General features: G+C 41.1%; 1 protein-coding gene across 3 annotated transcripts in view; it reads right to left on the reverse strand.

Moving 5' to 3' along the window:
* The window catches only part of aff4 (AF4/FMR2 family, member 4), a 97,523-nt gene that overhangs the window by 66,952 nt on the left and 14,432 nt on the right, over nt 1-16,139 (reverse strand). Inside the window, exon 1 of one of the 3 annotated variants that reach the window (XM_034178033.1) lies at nt 3,050-3,276. The exons of the other annotated variants lie outside the window; for them this stretch is intronic. The gene's annotated coding sequence lies outside the window, so the exon portion shown is untranslated. Of the gene's footprint in view, nt 1-3,049; nt 3,277-16,139 lie in introns of those variants that run through there. 3 annotated transcript variants of the gene reach the window in all.

Consider the following 16,139-nt stretch of genomic DNA (forward strand, 5'->3'; position numbering starts at 1 on the left):
AATATCATGGCTAGCCGGCAACAGAGCTTAAAAGTTTGGGAGGATTTTAAGCAAATTAATGAGGAAAAACGTGCAGTGCAAAATCTGCAAGGCAGAACTTGCCTTACACGGCAGTACAAAGGCGATGTGCGAGTATCTGAAAGGGAAGCACGTTGTGTCCAATTCAGAAGCTAAGGAAGAGGGATAGTCATCTCGGTAAGCTTGCTGACTAGTTAGCCACTAACATTAATGTCTACAGTGAGTTACTTAAGCTGGACTTGCACTGTGCGTGTTTTGGCCCTTTTTCAGCCGATTTTTCACTAGCGCGAGAATTTTTTTGGATCGCGCCGAGTTTCAGTTTAATCGTGTGTCCTGCATCGTGTAATATACCACCCCTGGCAATAATTATGGAATCACCGGCCTCAGAGGATGTTCATTCAGTTGTTTAATTTTGTAGAAAAAAAGCAGATCACAGACATGGCACAAAACTAAAGTAATTTCAAATGGCAACTTTCTGGCTTTAAGAAACACTATAAGAAATCAGGAAAAAATAATTGTGGCAGTCAGTAAGGGTTACTTTTTTAGACCAAGCAGAGGGAAAAAATATAGACTCACTCAATTGTGAGGAATAAATTATGGAACCACCCAGTAAATTTTCATCCCCAAAACTAACACCTGCATCAAATCAGATCTGCTCATTAGTCTGCATCTAAAAAGGAGTGATCACACCTTGGACAGCTGTTGCACCAAGTGGACTGACATGAATCATGGCTCCAACACGAGAGATGTCAATTGAAACAAAGGAGAGGATTATCAAACTCTTAAAAGAGGGTAAATCATCACGCAATGTTGCAAAAGATGTTGGTTGTTCACAGTCAGCTGTGTCTAAACTCTGGACCAAATACAAACAACATGGAAAGGTTGTTAAAGGCAAACATACTGGTAGGCCAAGGAAGACAAAGCGTCAAGACAGAAAACTTAAAGCAATATGTCTCAAAAATCGAAAATGCACAACAAAACAAATGAGGAAGGAATGGGAGGAAACTGGAGTCAACGTCTGTGACCGAACTGTAAGAAACCGCTAAAGGAAATGAGATTTACATACAGAAAAGCTAAACGAAAGCCATCATTAACACCTAAACAGAAAAAAACAAGGTTACAATGGGCTAAGGAAAAGCAATCGTGGACTGTGGATGACTGGATGAAAGTCATATTCAGTGATGAATCTTGAATCTGCATTGGGCAAGGTGATGATGCTGGAACTTTTGTTTGGTGCCGTTCCAATGAGATTTATAAAGATGACTGCCTGAAGAGAACATGTAAATTTCCACAGTCATTGATGATATGGGGCTGCATGTCAGGTAAAGGCACTGGGGAGATGGCTGTCATTATATCATCAATAAATGCACAAGTTTACGTTGATATTTTGGACACTTTTCTTATCCCATCAATTGAAAGGATGTTTGGGGATGATGAAATCATTTTTCAAGATGATAATGCATCTTGCTATAGAGCAAAAACTGTGAAAACATTCCTTGCAAAAAGACACATAGGGTCAATGTCATGGCCTGCAAATAGTCCGGATCATAAATCCAATTGAATATCTTTGGTGGAAGTTGAAGAAAATGGTCCATGACAAGGCTCCAACCTGCAAAGCTGATCTGGCAACAGCAATCAGAGAAAGTTGGAGCCAGATTGATGACGAGTACTGTTTGTCACTCATTAAGTCCATGCCTCAGAGACTGCAAGCTGTTATAAAAGCCAGAGGTGGTGCAACAAAATACTAGTGATGTGTTGGAGCGTTCTTTTGTTTTTCATGATTCCATAATTTTTTCCTCAGAATTGGGTGATTCCATATTTTTTTCCCTCTGCTTGGTCTAAAAAAGTAACAGTTACTGACTGCCACATTTTTTTTCCTGATTTCTTATAGTGTTTCTTAAAGACAGAAAGTTGCCATTTGAAATGACTTTAGTTTTGTGTCATGTCTGTGATCTGCTTTTTTTCTATGAAATTAAACAACTGAATGAACATCCTCCGAGGCCGGTGATTCCATAATTTTTGCCAGGGGTTGTACATGGAGTAACGAACTGCGTTTAACCTCTCACGACCACCTCCCGATCAGCAATCATATGGTCGGATGAAAATCAAACCTGTTTGATATTCTGATCGGCCGTTGTGAGGGTACTGCACTGCTTCAGCAGCGCTACAAGTGTCCAACCTCTCGCACTGCATTTGCAAATATCGATGTGGAATTGGAGAGAGCAGCTTCTGTTTCTTTCCCCCCCTTTCTTCAACTCATTTGTTTGTTTTTTTTTAACTTTGATGTCTCCCATCAAGAGTTTTTTGTAAAAAAAAAAAGAAACGTAAATAAAGTTTGAAAAAAAAAAGCTTCTGTTTACATTTGGATTCTGGAAACACGAGTCTGACGTGTGGTTTTTGAACATATAATGCGAGTAGTCAGATTGCATCAGAGCATCAGGCCGTACAGTGTGAGAACATAAATCGTGCACTCTGAACTTATACACCCTGCGGTTTTGTCGTACAGTTTGAGCTGGAGCCGAGTACAGTGATTGAAAATATCGTACAGTGTCTGCCCAGCTTTACTTATATTGATAGTTGTAAACTTCAACATTAACGAGGATGATTTCATTACCCTTAGCACACGTTATGTGTTTGCTGTAACATTATAACAGCACATCATGTCCGAATAGGAAATGTTGCAACGCTAATGTTTTATAATGCTATGGTGCACAATCCAACCACTAGGAGCAGAGTTTATGACAGCAAGTAGAAACTGAAAGGGAGACAAAGTTACTTTTTTGAAAGTTTTGAATCAACTGAATTGTTTAAGAAAAGAATTGCCATATTGACATAAATCGATTTCACACACTCACACACACACATACACACACACCCCAAGACTTCTATCCTCCGCTTTGATAAAGAAATTTAATATTTTTCATAAAACAAGCATACTGTACAGCTTCTAACTTAAAAAAGTTACACATTAAGACCATGACATCATAGCACCAAATTTTCCATGAAAAAAAAATGTCTTCTAGCATCTTACCCTTCACAAAGTTAGCCATCGGTGGATTTCAGGCTCTGATGGAATGAGGGAACAAACACCGCCTGCTGGTATGCACCACACCTCACGTCACCTCCTGCAGTCTGGCGCTGCAGATGGAATTCTGCTGTGACTTTTTTTCTGCTGACGACATGCGAAAGCAGCTTAACAACGACCAGACGTCCACTGGTAAGTTACAAACAAGTACAGGACAAAAGAACCATCTGGAAAGCTCGACATCTGATGTCCGCTCAAAGTTTTGAGCATGTACACAACTTTCCGATGGACTCGCCAGACATCAGCTGACAAAGAACACATTTCATGAATGAGAAAACATTTTGTACAGGACAAAAACTGACAAACTGTTGAGTTATTTGTAATTAATTTTTTATTTGTGATTAAATCAGACATTTCATTGAAATGAATGATCTGACAAATATACTATTGGTCCATCACCTCTCAAAGTAGAATTTTGCAGTGAAAGCCCTGGGCACTACAACACGTGAATACGGTAGATCTACCTGTTGATTTGGCACAAGTGTTATGCTAGATGCCCTTCCTAACAACTCTACATTACATGGAGAGTGGGCAGGGAAATGGTCTTGAATCGGGAACCTTCTGCTCCAGAAACAAGTATACAAACCACCTGGCAGTTCAGGGTACTCTTTGGGGTTCAAAAATGGCTAAGTGTTACCAATTTCAATTACCCACATGGGAAGTTGCTTAACCACACATTGATTCAAAAGAAAAAAAGGTGCAACTATGCACAATTACAAATTCAGAACATTGGTATGGCTCAAACAGCACTAGAGTAAAATGCCTTTTCTGATTTCAGTTAACACTATACTGCTAGAATATACACTATAATGGAGTCTAGGCTCCTGTATGCCTCACTAAGAATGTCTGAAATACTGCTCCTTTATACAATCTGTGTGATAGGCAGTAGTTACTTTCTAGTGATAGTATTTTATTATTTTCTTTATACTGTGTGATATTTGTGTTCATGTCATTACACTAGTTCTTCAAAACATGTTGGTTGAAATTGATGTGGGGCCCCTATGTGACACTGGGCCCCGGGCCTTCAGCCCAGGCAAATCTGTACACTAATCTGCAGTTACTGATTGGAACTCATTGTTTCTACACTTTCTTCACAGGTGTGATGTACCTTTTTTCACAATATTTTGAGAAACAGATTTGTGAAGAATAAACAAATATTTTATTAGCACAGTTCCAAGCGCTGCACAGCAGCTGAAAGCGCTCTATGTCACAGTGTCTGTTCCAACGGACGGTATTTCAACAAACTGATAAATAATTACACTTTTGTCTCAGTGGAAATGGAGCACTTTACGCACATAAGAGCTCTGATCAACCATGATAGTCACACACTCCTGTGTGCATGTTTGTTGGGTTTCTTTTCCATTTCAACGAAGCCTCTGGACACTACAAATCTAACTTACAGCAACTGTAAATTAACCAATTTAATTCAAATATGCTCGATGTTTACAATAAATCCCACCTCATATTGGCAGTGTCTGTATTTAAGCTTATTTTTATGAAGAGGACTGCATACAGGAATGACAGAGTGCAGCACAAACCACAAGAGAGGTTTTGTCTTAAAAATTCTGGCACTGCTGCTGACAAAAACTTTTATACATACATATATATATTCTCCATGGCTATTCACAGGCAAGCTCTGCTCGCCACATTATGTTTATTTGTATGTTTGTTTTTATATCTGTATAGCAAAAAATAAGTGTCTGAGGGTATGCGAATTAGACTATATGTGCCTGAAAACCTGAAATAAAACTTGAAATAAATCAAACTTAAAACTATGCATGCATTCACCAATGTGAAGTGGCAACCATGGTTTTGACTGACATGCAATTAACTGCAGTCCTAATTATTAAGAGAACAGGTAGTGGTGACATTAACCCTCTGGGGCCGACGCTGTCGTATACAATGGCTAAGACCAAGCTTTACTAAATTCTAAACTTTTTAATGATATGAGATGGAAACTTACTTCTTTTTTTGCTGAAAAGTTAACTCTGCGGACCTTCGAGCCAGCCATCGGCCATCTTTGTACTCCTCATAGAAGCTGTGTGATGACATGCGCAATGTTAGTGTCCAATCGGAATTGGTTTACCGTTACATGGTTTTCAAAAATCCAATCGTAGAGCAGATTTACCTCATGTGAAAAGCCAAAGATCGTGTTCAGGAGTGATGTGTTGCTAGCTGGCCCGTCTGAATAGCCCCCTGGGTGCTCCAATGAGTACATACTAATAAGTACATACTCAGTGCGCCCTGAGCCATTACGCACAGTGATCAGTGAAAGCAAGAGCATACTAGTTTGTATGTGAATGTTACTGGATAACGCTGTTGCTTTCACTGCGTAAAGCACTGTATACCATATCAATGGACAACAAAACGCATAGACCATTTTGTATATATTGTTGAAAATGTGCATTTGTGTTTATTGTTTGAACCTTTTTGTTGTTCAGTCTTTCACACAAGACCTCAAATTACCTTTATAAACCTTTCAAAAGTTGTTTATTATAGTTTGCTGTGTGTTTTGAATGTGTGTGGAAAATTATTTTTCACTTTATTTTTTCCTTGCCTATTTTTGATTGTAAACCTTTATTACACTTACAAAACGCAACAAAAACATATATATTCTGAAAGCACAGGTTGTCCTGAAAAAAGAGACAAAACTTGATTGTGGGATGCAGGGAGAGCTGTTAACAGCAATAATAAAACATTTACGCCAGGCGAGTGAACTGTCCAAAAAAGAAATGCCCTCAGATCCCAGAGGGTTAATAGCCAAGATAGCTTCAAAAAGAAACATCAAAGTTAACAAAAATATATTTTTAAACTGAAGCAATAAGTGACTACAATTGGTGGCCATATTGATCAGTTGTACTGCAAATACATTTCTTCATTTTACACTTTACTACATGCTAGCGGCTGTGCTAGCTAGTTTAGCACATTCACTAGTGTTTCTCAGTTTAAGTTATAAATACAGCTGGCTTGTTAGTGACCAAGCAAATCATGTATGATTGAAATGCATTTGTCAGAGAACACAAGGGATCCGAGTAGCCACCAGGACCCTGCAATAAGCAACAAGGCTTCATAAGGAACTCAATAGGTCTCAATATTTTACATTGTGGTCACTGTGCATGTTAAGAATACATTTAAAAAATGCTAAGGTCACCCAAAATAGCAGCTTCACTGGTCTTCCCCTTGTATCTGTCAGAACCCAGAATTAAATATGAAGCAGCTTTTTCAGAGTCACTTCTGGACATCTTACAGATCCTGTCATCAACTGACTCAATTAATCCTATGCCTTGCTAATGGCTAAACAATTAACCACCTTTTTTCCACAAAAAACAAAAACAAAAAAAAACTATTTTAAAGAGTTTGGATTCATCAGTGCTGGATTTTCATTTGGCTCCTACTTGTGCTATTAACAGTATTTCATTAAGCTGCAATACTTTGCATGCACACTGTACATTTTTATGCTAGTCTCAGTGGAAACAAGGAGACTTCACCCCATTTTGGCTCAAAAGTCTGTTCACTGCATGTAATCATTTTTAAAGAGCAGTGTTGACTCCTCTCCAGAGATGATCTGTCTTCATTTGGTAATTGCTTTCAGGACAAACATCTGGCAGTTGTGGAATAGTATGCATAATTGCAAGCTCAACTAAATTTAGTTTTAGTCAAGTTTTGAGATAATTATTGAAAGAGCTCTGAAACATTAGCACCAGCTTGTTCTGCCAATGTGTGATGCTCATCCCATGCAACTAAAAGAAAGCATATGGCTGTCAAGAAATTACACTGATAGAGGTGCAATGAATAACGAAAAACACAGTTGGGTCATAGGTTTTACAGTGAGGAAAATAAGTATTTGAACACCCTGCGATTTTGCAAGTTCTCCCACTTAGAAATCATGGAGGGGTCTGAAATTTTCATCTTAGATGCATGTCCACTGTGAGAGACGTAATCTAAAAAATAAAAAAAAGAATCCGGAAATCACAATGTATGATCTTTTAATAATTTATTTGTATGTTACTGCTGCAAATAAGTATTTGAACACCTGTGAAATTCAATGTTAATATTGGTACAGTAGCCTTTATCTGCAATTACAGAGGCCAAACGTTTCCTGTAGTTTTTCAACAGATTTGCACACACTGCAGCAGGGATTTTGGTCCACTCCTCCATACAGATCTTCTCTAAATCTTTCAAGTTTGGAGTTTCAACTCCCTCCAAAGATTTTCTATTGAGTTCAGGTCGGGAGACCGGCTAAGCCATTCCAGGACCTTGAAATGCTTCTTACAGAGCTCCTCCTTAGTTGGCCTGGCTGTGCGTTTCAGGTTATTGTCATACTGGAAGACCCAGCCATGACCCAATCTTCAATGCTCTTACTGAGGGAAGGAGGCTGTTTGCCAAAATCTTGCAATACATGACCCCATCCATCCTCCTTTCAATACGGTGCAGTCGTCCTGTCCCCTTTGCAGAAGAGCACCCCCAGAGTATGATGTTTTCCACCTCCATGCTTCACGGTTGGGATGGTTTTCCTGGGGTTGTTCTCATCCTCTAAACATGGTAAATGGAGTTGATTCCAAAAAGCTCTATTCTGGTCTCATCTGACCACATGACCTTCTCCCATGCCTCCTCTGGATCATCCAGATGGTCACTGGTGAACTTCAAACGGGCCTGGACATGTGCTGGCGTGAGCAGGGGGACCTTGCTGCCCTGCAGGATTTTAAACCATGACAGCATCATGTGTTACTAATGTAATATTTGTGACTGTGGTCCCAGCTCTCTTCAGGTCATTGACCAGGTCCTTCTGTGTAGTTCTTACCTTTCTCAGAATCATCCTTACCCCACAAAGTGAGATCTTGCATGGAATCCCAGACCGAGGGAGATTGACAGCCATCTTGTGTTTCTTCGACTTTACAGTAAATAATCTTAACAGTTGTTGTCTTCTACCAAGCTGCTTGCCTGTTGTCCTGGAGTCCATCCCAGCCTTGTGCAGGTCTACAGTTTTGTCCCTGGTGTCCTTAGACAGCTCTTTGGTCTTGGCTATGGTGGACAGGTTGGAGTGTGATTGATTGAGTGTGTGAACAGGTGTTTTTTATACAGGTAACAAGTTCAAACAGGTGCAATTAATACAGGTAAAGAGTGCAGAATAAGAGGGCTTCTTAAAGAAATATTAACAGGTCTGTGAGAGCCAGAATTCTTGCTGGTTGGTAGGTGCTCAAATACTTATTTGCAGCAGTAACATACAAATAAATTATTTAAAAAAAAAAAAAAAAAAAAAAAAAAAAATCATACATTGTGATTTACGGATTTTTTTTTTTTTTTTTTTTTTTTTTTTTTTTTTTTTAAGATTATGTCTCTCACAGTGGACATGCACCTAAGATGAAAATCTCAGACCTCTCCAAGATTTCTAAGTGGGAGAACTTGCAAAACCGCAGGGTGTTCAAATACTTCTTTTCCTCACTGTATGTCAGGAATTTGACACAACTGTGTATTGCCCCCTTTATCAATAACAGCTTGCCGTGTTCTGTGGTAGTTGTGGATGCGGCTCTCTGATGTCAAGCTCCGTCTGATCAAGGCCCGGCATGTTGACTTGACGGCGAGCGGAATGGAAGCTCCTCCTATTTGATCACACATCGGGGCAAATTTTCGCAGCGAAAGCAGAGCGACACACTGGACTATGGTGGCGCGTCCATCGCCAGGCGAGGGAAGCAAATTTGGTCTTCCCGTGTGAACGCGGCATTAGCCTCTGATCTGATTGATCCCACAACAGACAGCACTGATCGAGTCGGCTGTGCGCCTGCCTCCGTGATGCTTGGTGCACCTCCTCCCCAGAAGGCCCACCGATAGCTGCGTCCCCGCCAAGATGAAACTAAAAAAAAAAAAAAATGCAGAAACCTGGCTTTGTGTAAGGCTTGTTTTGTTATGGTTTGTGTCATCTGGATATAAACAGGATAAAATAAAGAGCTGAAGTTGTTTATGTGAAATTTCCCATAAAAGCGGGTTTGTGTGCCGTTAGATTCCCACCAAGTCCACAGCTAAAACATCATGAGATGACACTACACTATAGCGGTGCTACATGGCAGTATGACGGCATGGCACCATTGTTCCACTGTCTGGGGAGAACTCTGAGTAAAAATTAAGTCCTCTCTCCCTCTGTCTCACGCTCTCCCTCTCTGTCAATTCAATTTCAATTGAAACATACGTTTACACTGTCAAACCAAGTCTTGGAGCAAAAAGAAAAGTTCTCCCTCTCTCCCTGCTAAAAGCGCACTTGGTACTTTTTGGAAACACAAAGCCTTTCAACCATAAATTTCTAAATGTATCATCAGATACGCACACCCTGGATTAACAAGGAAAGATTTTCCCATTCAACGGATAGAAACTCTGTTCAGCTGCACTCTGAGCTGTCGTTTCACAGTGTTTCATAGGCTAGGGACACTGAAGCAGCTGATTTTTCAGCACACATTTTCAGGAACAATTCAGTTCATTATACAGAAAATCCATGCTCGATAGAACAGCCCATTTGAATTTTGAGAGCCGGACAGATATTTGCCACCCACAGTGGCTAGAACACTGCTCCTCAACTGCGCAAAAGACCTCTCTCAAACAGCTCAGCTTCAGTTCAGAAACCTCCCCCTCCCCTCCTCACGCTCAGCAGCAAAATGCAAAGAGCCAGCAGCACTTCAGAGATTTCACAGACATGGGTCCTCTCCAGTACCAGAAATTGCGGCATGTTGTATCGGTAATTTCCGAAACTTAAATTGCCGTATTTTCCGGACTATACGTCGCACTTTTTTACATGTTTTGGCCGGGGGTGCGACCTATACTCCGGTGCGACTTATAAATGAAAAATATACCGGTAGGATCTCAATTAATTTACTGTAACAAAACAATTTTACGTGACAGAGTCGATCTATGTTTTAAAATGGCCACCAGAAAAGGAAATGCAATGCATCATGGACACTGTAGTATGGCGGCCGTCCTATAAGTCACGCTGGTCGCGATAACCAATCAGAGAACAGAACGTTGGACGCGTATTCCTCACCTCACCCACAGCGTGTGAAGCTGACGAATACGGTGCTTGCTGTTATTCCGGCATGGCGAACAAACAGCTTCAACCCTTGGATATCAGTGTGAGCAGAGTGTTTAAGTTGACGCTGAGAGCTGCGTGGGAGCTGCGTGGGAGCACCGGGTGAGCGACGGCGGAGGATTAGTGTGTGCACTTGGAAGGAGCTGGCGTCGAAGATTGTGAATAGCGTTTGAAGCAGATGAACATGGTGTTTATTCCGGGACGGCTAACAAAACAGCTTCAACCCTTGGATATCAGTGTGAGCAGAGTTGACGCTGAGAACTGCATGGGAGCACTGAGCGACGGCGGAGGATTAGCGTCTGCACTTGGAAGGAGCTGGATCGACAACGCTGGGTGGTCATGAGCTGCACAGGTAGGTGCTGCATGGTTCGGCTCGCAATGTGGTCCGCAAAATACAAACATATCTGTAGGTAAAATGCAGCTCACGAGAGGGCACTCAAGGCTTGTGTGACTGTTCCTGCGACTTCTGACTACCATAGAAAAATAAAAATTTCAACGTTACTGATAACTTAAGACAACGGAGAAGGCCCGAAAAAATGCCACCAAAAAGAAAATCATACTCTGCAGATTGTAAGTTACGACTGGTGAAATATGCATCTGAAAACGGTAGCCGTCACATTATCATCTGAACTTTTCATGTTAAGTTAACATACCTGTATGTCCATGGGACTTATAGTCCAGTGCAACTTATTTATGGTTTATTTTTCTTTATAATGATAAAGTGGCTGGTGCGACTTATACTCCGGTGCGACTTATTTATGGTTTATTTTTCTTTATAATGGATAAAGTGGCTGGTGCGACTTATACTCCGGTGCAACTTATAGTCCGGAAAATACGGTACGTTGCTATCGGAAGCCGATACCAAATCGGATCGGCCCCATCCTTAAGTACAAAGACATTCTTGCTCTGCAGACATTTATTGATGAGACGCTCTCCATTTATGCAATGTGTTGGTTTTGTTAAAATCCCTTAGTAAATCCTCTTCAAATACATCTGTGCTCCTAAAACCATGAAGCATTTAAAAGAAAAAGCATAAAACATTGTTTCTTAATGTGTTGTCCTGTGTGATGTCCATCAGAGAGCAACAGGTTCAAGTCTGTTGTTGTGTGCTACCTAAAGCAGGGTCGCCAACTAGCACCCCACTGGCTACCTGAGGCCCAGTCTCCTTTTGTGTGCTGGAGCTAAACGTTGGGAAAAAAAAATATAAATTTGGACTTTTGTGGTGACTCAAAACAATAGTTAAAATACATCAGCATTATAAAAAATGCATTTGTCATGGAGCTGCTATGATAATAGTTGATTAATTTAACATTTAAGAATATGAATAAGAAGAATTTTATGAATCCCAGAGGAAACTGTTTTGCCAAAGTGACGAAATGGTAAACATTTCTAAATTTTTAATTAATAGTTGTGAGCTTGTTTTTTTGTTGTTATTCTTCTAAATAATCCCAATTCTCATTTGAGCTTCTAAATGTCAATTCTTTCTTTTCAAAGCAAGATATCCGAAAGCATCATCTTGGGCTTGGAGAATACTAACTGACACTTTTCACTATTGCATATACACCAAACAACTAACTGATTAATCAAGAAAAGAAACAAACTCCAATAATAACAATAAAATAAATCAAGCGATTCACTAAGAAAAATAAAGGCCAGCTGATATATCTATGTCAACGTTATTTTCACAGAGGAAAAAAAACCTTAGGCTGAGGGTGGTGATGAGGATAGCATGGCTTGAACCCCATCATCCCTTGGTCACATAAAATACAAGCAACAGAGGAAAAAAAACAACCAGCTGCCATTAATTTTCAGTCACAGTGGGTGTTTCAAGCCAAATAGATTCTGTGGCACCAGCTAGGTGGTGCCAAAATAGATTAAAAGTCTATTTTGTGCAAAGGATGAGCGATGTGACACAGCAACTGCCAATCCATGTGAAGACAGTGTGACAACAGCTTAATGTATGTTGGTTGATTGCTGGTTATATTCAGTTATTTATAATAAAGTTCATGTTTAAACTGAAAACAAGTCTCAATTATATTTGTCATAAGAGTTTAGACAGATAAATTTGTCATTAGAACGAGTGCAACGAAATTTCTTCCCACAGAGTCACCTCAGACAAAAATACAATTAATCCACAATTATTACAAGTTGAACGTAATAATGGCACACATCAGAATCAGAACACCCATACATATACATTTGATTGTTTATGCACGCTAAACTTTAAGACAGTCCATCGTCCGAACTGAGCCAATGTGAATGTGGTGGTGGTGGTGGTGGTGGCAGTCTCCCGTGCAGCTGCAAGCTCGAGGGAAGTGGCAGGGCAGAGGCCATGAGTGAAGATGAGATGAGTTTGTATCTCAGATGAATATGTATCAGTTTCTGTCAGTGTGCGCATAATGTCTGGAGTTGCCTTGACAACATCAGACTGACTTTCGGGGAGGGCAGCCGAATGGTTCACCAAGGACATAGAAATTCTTCTGGAGGAAAACAGCGGGGCATTTTGACCTTCGGAGGCTGGTAAGCCTGCCATGTTTAGGTTTGAGGAGAAAGCATATTTGCAGCTCCTCTAACCAAACAAATCCAATTTATGAGTATTCCCTGGTCTCTGACATTGTCTTTTGCAAGGCGTTTCTTTGCCCCATGTACCAAGCACGCAACACGCCATTTCTCCCAAGTGTCGAGAACATCTGGGCACTCAGGGTCCCCCAGCCCTGATTTCCTTATTGAAAAAAAGAAAAAAAAAAAAATGGTGTCAATTGCATTTAGAGTCCAGCTGATCAATTCCATGGTTAATCCAAATAGTTTGAAGAATTCATAGTCTGGTGAAGTAGGGACTTTGAAGGTTGGAGCAGAGATAGAGGAGAGAGGAGGAGATGCAACCGCCTTCGCCGGAGTCCCAAGAGCTAATATAGTTTGATAAAAAGACAGGAATCACTGAATTTAACAATTTTTTTTACTCCAAAATGTCAGTGCTGTATTTGTATTGGTCGCCCCCAAAAAAAACCACATCAGTCAGGCTGTAATATAAACAATTAATTGTAGCCCTACTGGCCATTGGGGGAAAACTTCCCTATCAGTCAGCCACTGAAGGAATATTGGTGGCAGCAGAAAACAGTGTTTTCAGGTTGTGCTTTTAAGAATTGTTAATTGACCCTTCAGGATTAGTGTGCAAGTATTTCCAGTAGTAACCTGCTCAACACGTCGAAGCCAGAGCAAACACATAGTCTGCTTGAACAAATAAGTCACCCGAACATGTCAACAGTGCACCTGTTTGTAGTCTTTGATTGGCCACAGAGGAAACAGATAAATTCAAGCAACTGACAACAACCGAAATAGGAAGTGAAGATGATTTCTGTTGATTGTTGCATCACTTGCACAAACTAAAAAAGGCCTTGACCTGCAGAAACACTGGCAGAGTGCATGCTAACTGCACCAGACTGACTATTAAGGTGCTGTACCACTGAATATATGTACGAGGTCTGTCAATAAAGTATAGGTCCTTTTTATTTTTTTCAAAAACGTTATGGATTTCATTCATATGTTTTTACGTCAGACATGCTTGAACCCTTGTGCGTATGCGAGAGTTTTTCCACACCTGTCGGTGACGTCATTCGCCTGTGAGCACTCCTTGTGGGAGGAGTCGTCCAGCCCCTCGTCGGAATTCCTTTGTCTGAGAAGTTGCTGAGAGACTGCCGCTTTGTTTGATCAAACTTTTTTCTAAACCTGTGAGGCACATCGAAGTGGACACTGTTCAAAAAATTAAGCTGGTTTTCAGTGAAAATTTTAACGGCTGATGAGAGATTTTGAGGCGATACTGTCGCTTTAAGGACTTCCAACACAGCGGGACGTCGAGCAGCGCTCCCAGGCGCCGTCGTCAGCCTGTTTCAAGCTGAAAACCTCCACATTTCAGGCTCTATTGATCCAGAACGTCGTGAGAGAACAGAAGTTGGTTTCAGCATTTTATCCGGATATTCCACTGTTAAAGGAGATTTTTTTAATGAAAGACGTGCGGACGGATTGCAGCGTCGGCTCGCAGCCGCCGCGACGCTCCGCCACAGGAAAAACACCTCTGGTGGAAGCCTTAAGGACAAGTTGGAACATGCCCAACTGTTAAACAATTTCTCATATACTCACTCCACTGAAAGCCATCAAAAGCCGCCTGGATTTTACAAATGGTTATCAACACAGAGGTGTTTTTCCTGTGCCGCTGCACCGCGCCGTCCGCACGTCTTTCATTAAAAAAATCTCCTTTAACAGTGGAATATCCGGATAAAATGCTGAAACCGACTTCTTCTGAAACTTCTCTGTTCTCTCACGACGTCCTGGATCAATAGAGCCTGAAATGTGGAGGTTTTCAGCTTGAAACAGGCTGACGACGGCACCTGGGAGCGCTGCGCGACGTCCCGCTGTGTTGGAAGTCCTTGAAGCGACAGTATCACCTCAAAATCTCTCATCAGCCATTAAAATTTTCACCGAAAACCAGCTTAATTTTTTGAACCGTGTCCACTTCGATGTGCCTCACAGGTTTAGAAAAAACTTTGATCAAACAAAGCGCCAGTCTCTCAGCAACTTCTCAGACAAAGGAATTCTGACGAGGGACTGGATGACTCCTCCCACAAGGGGTGCTCACAGGCGAATGACGTCACCGACAGGCGTGGAAAAACTCACGCATGCGCACGAGGGTTCAAGCATGTCTGACGTAAAAACATATGAATGAAATCCATATAGTTTTTGAAAAAAATAAAAAGGACCTATACTTTATTGACAGCCCTTGTATACTAATTCCTACAGAAACTATAAATTGAGACAAAAAAGTCTTAATGACAACAGATGTCTTCAGTCCACTTGTGACTACAATGCTTAGCAGTCATCATATTGTATCCTTCCAAAATCGGTTACTGCTGTTGGTGTCACCGCCGACCAATGACAACAGCTACAGTCCCACTTATACAAGTGCAAAAACCTGATTGGCATTTTGACTGGTATATGAAAAGGTAGATAGCACCGAAATGAAACTAAACATGGCAATTTCATAATCCAAGACTGTATCTTGAAATTGAACTTTCTAAACTTGTGGGTTTGACTAGTTTCACAACTGGGATTCAAAACAAGCACAAGTTGTGCAACTACACTCAACAAAAATATAAACGCAACACTTTTGGTTTTGCTCCCATTTTGCATGAGATGAACTCAAAGATCTAAAACTTTTTCCACATACACAATATCACCATTTCCCTCAAATATTGTTCACAAACCAGTCTAAATCTGTGATAGTGAGCACTTCTCCTTTGCTGAGATAATCCATCCCACCTCACAGGTGTGCCATATCAAGATGCTGATTAGACACCATGATTAGTGCACAGGTGTGCCTTAGACTGCCCACAATAAAAGGCCACTCTGAAAGGTGCAGTTTTATCACACAGCACAATGCCACAGATGTCGCAAGATTTGAGGGAGCGTGCAATTGGCATGCTGACAGCAGGAATGTCAACCAGAGCTGTTGCTCGTGTATTGAATGTTCATTTCTCTACCATAAGCCATCTCCAAAGGCGTTTCAGAGAATGTGGCAGTACATCCAACCAGCCTCACAACCGCAGACCACGTGTAACCACACCAGCCCAGGACCTCCACATCCAGCATGTTCACCTCCAAGATCTTCTGAGACCAGCCACTCGGACAGCTGCTGGAACAATCGGATTGCATAACCAAAGAATTTCTGCACAAACTGTCAGAAACCATCTCAGAGAAGCTCATCTGCATGCTCGTCGTCCTCATCGGGGTCTCGACCTGACTCCAGTTCGTCATCGTAACCGACTTGAGTGGGCAAATGCTCACATTCGCTGGCGTTTGGCATGATGGAGAGGTGTTCTCTTCATGGATGAATCCCGGTTCACACTGTCCAGAGCAGATGGCAGACAGCGTGTGTGGCGTCATGTGGGTGAGCGGTCTTCTGATGTCAAT

Source organism: Thalassophryne amazonica, chromosome 9 (assembly GCF_902500255.1).
Source record: "Thalassophryne amazonica chromosome 9, fThaAma1.1, whole genome shotgun sequence".
Taxonomy (NCBI): Eukaryota; Metazoa; Chordata; class Actinopteri; order Batrachoidiformes; family Batrachoididae; genus Thalassophryne; species Thalassophryne amazonica.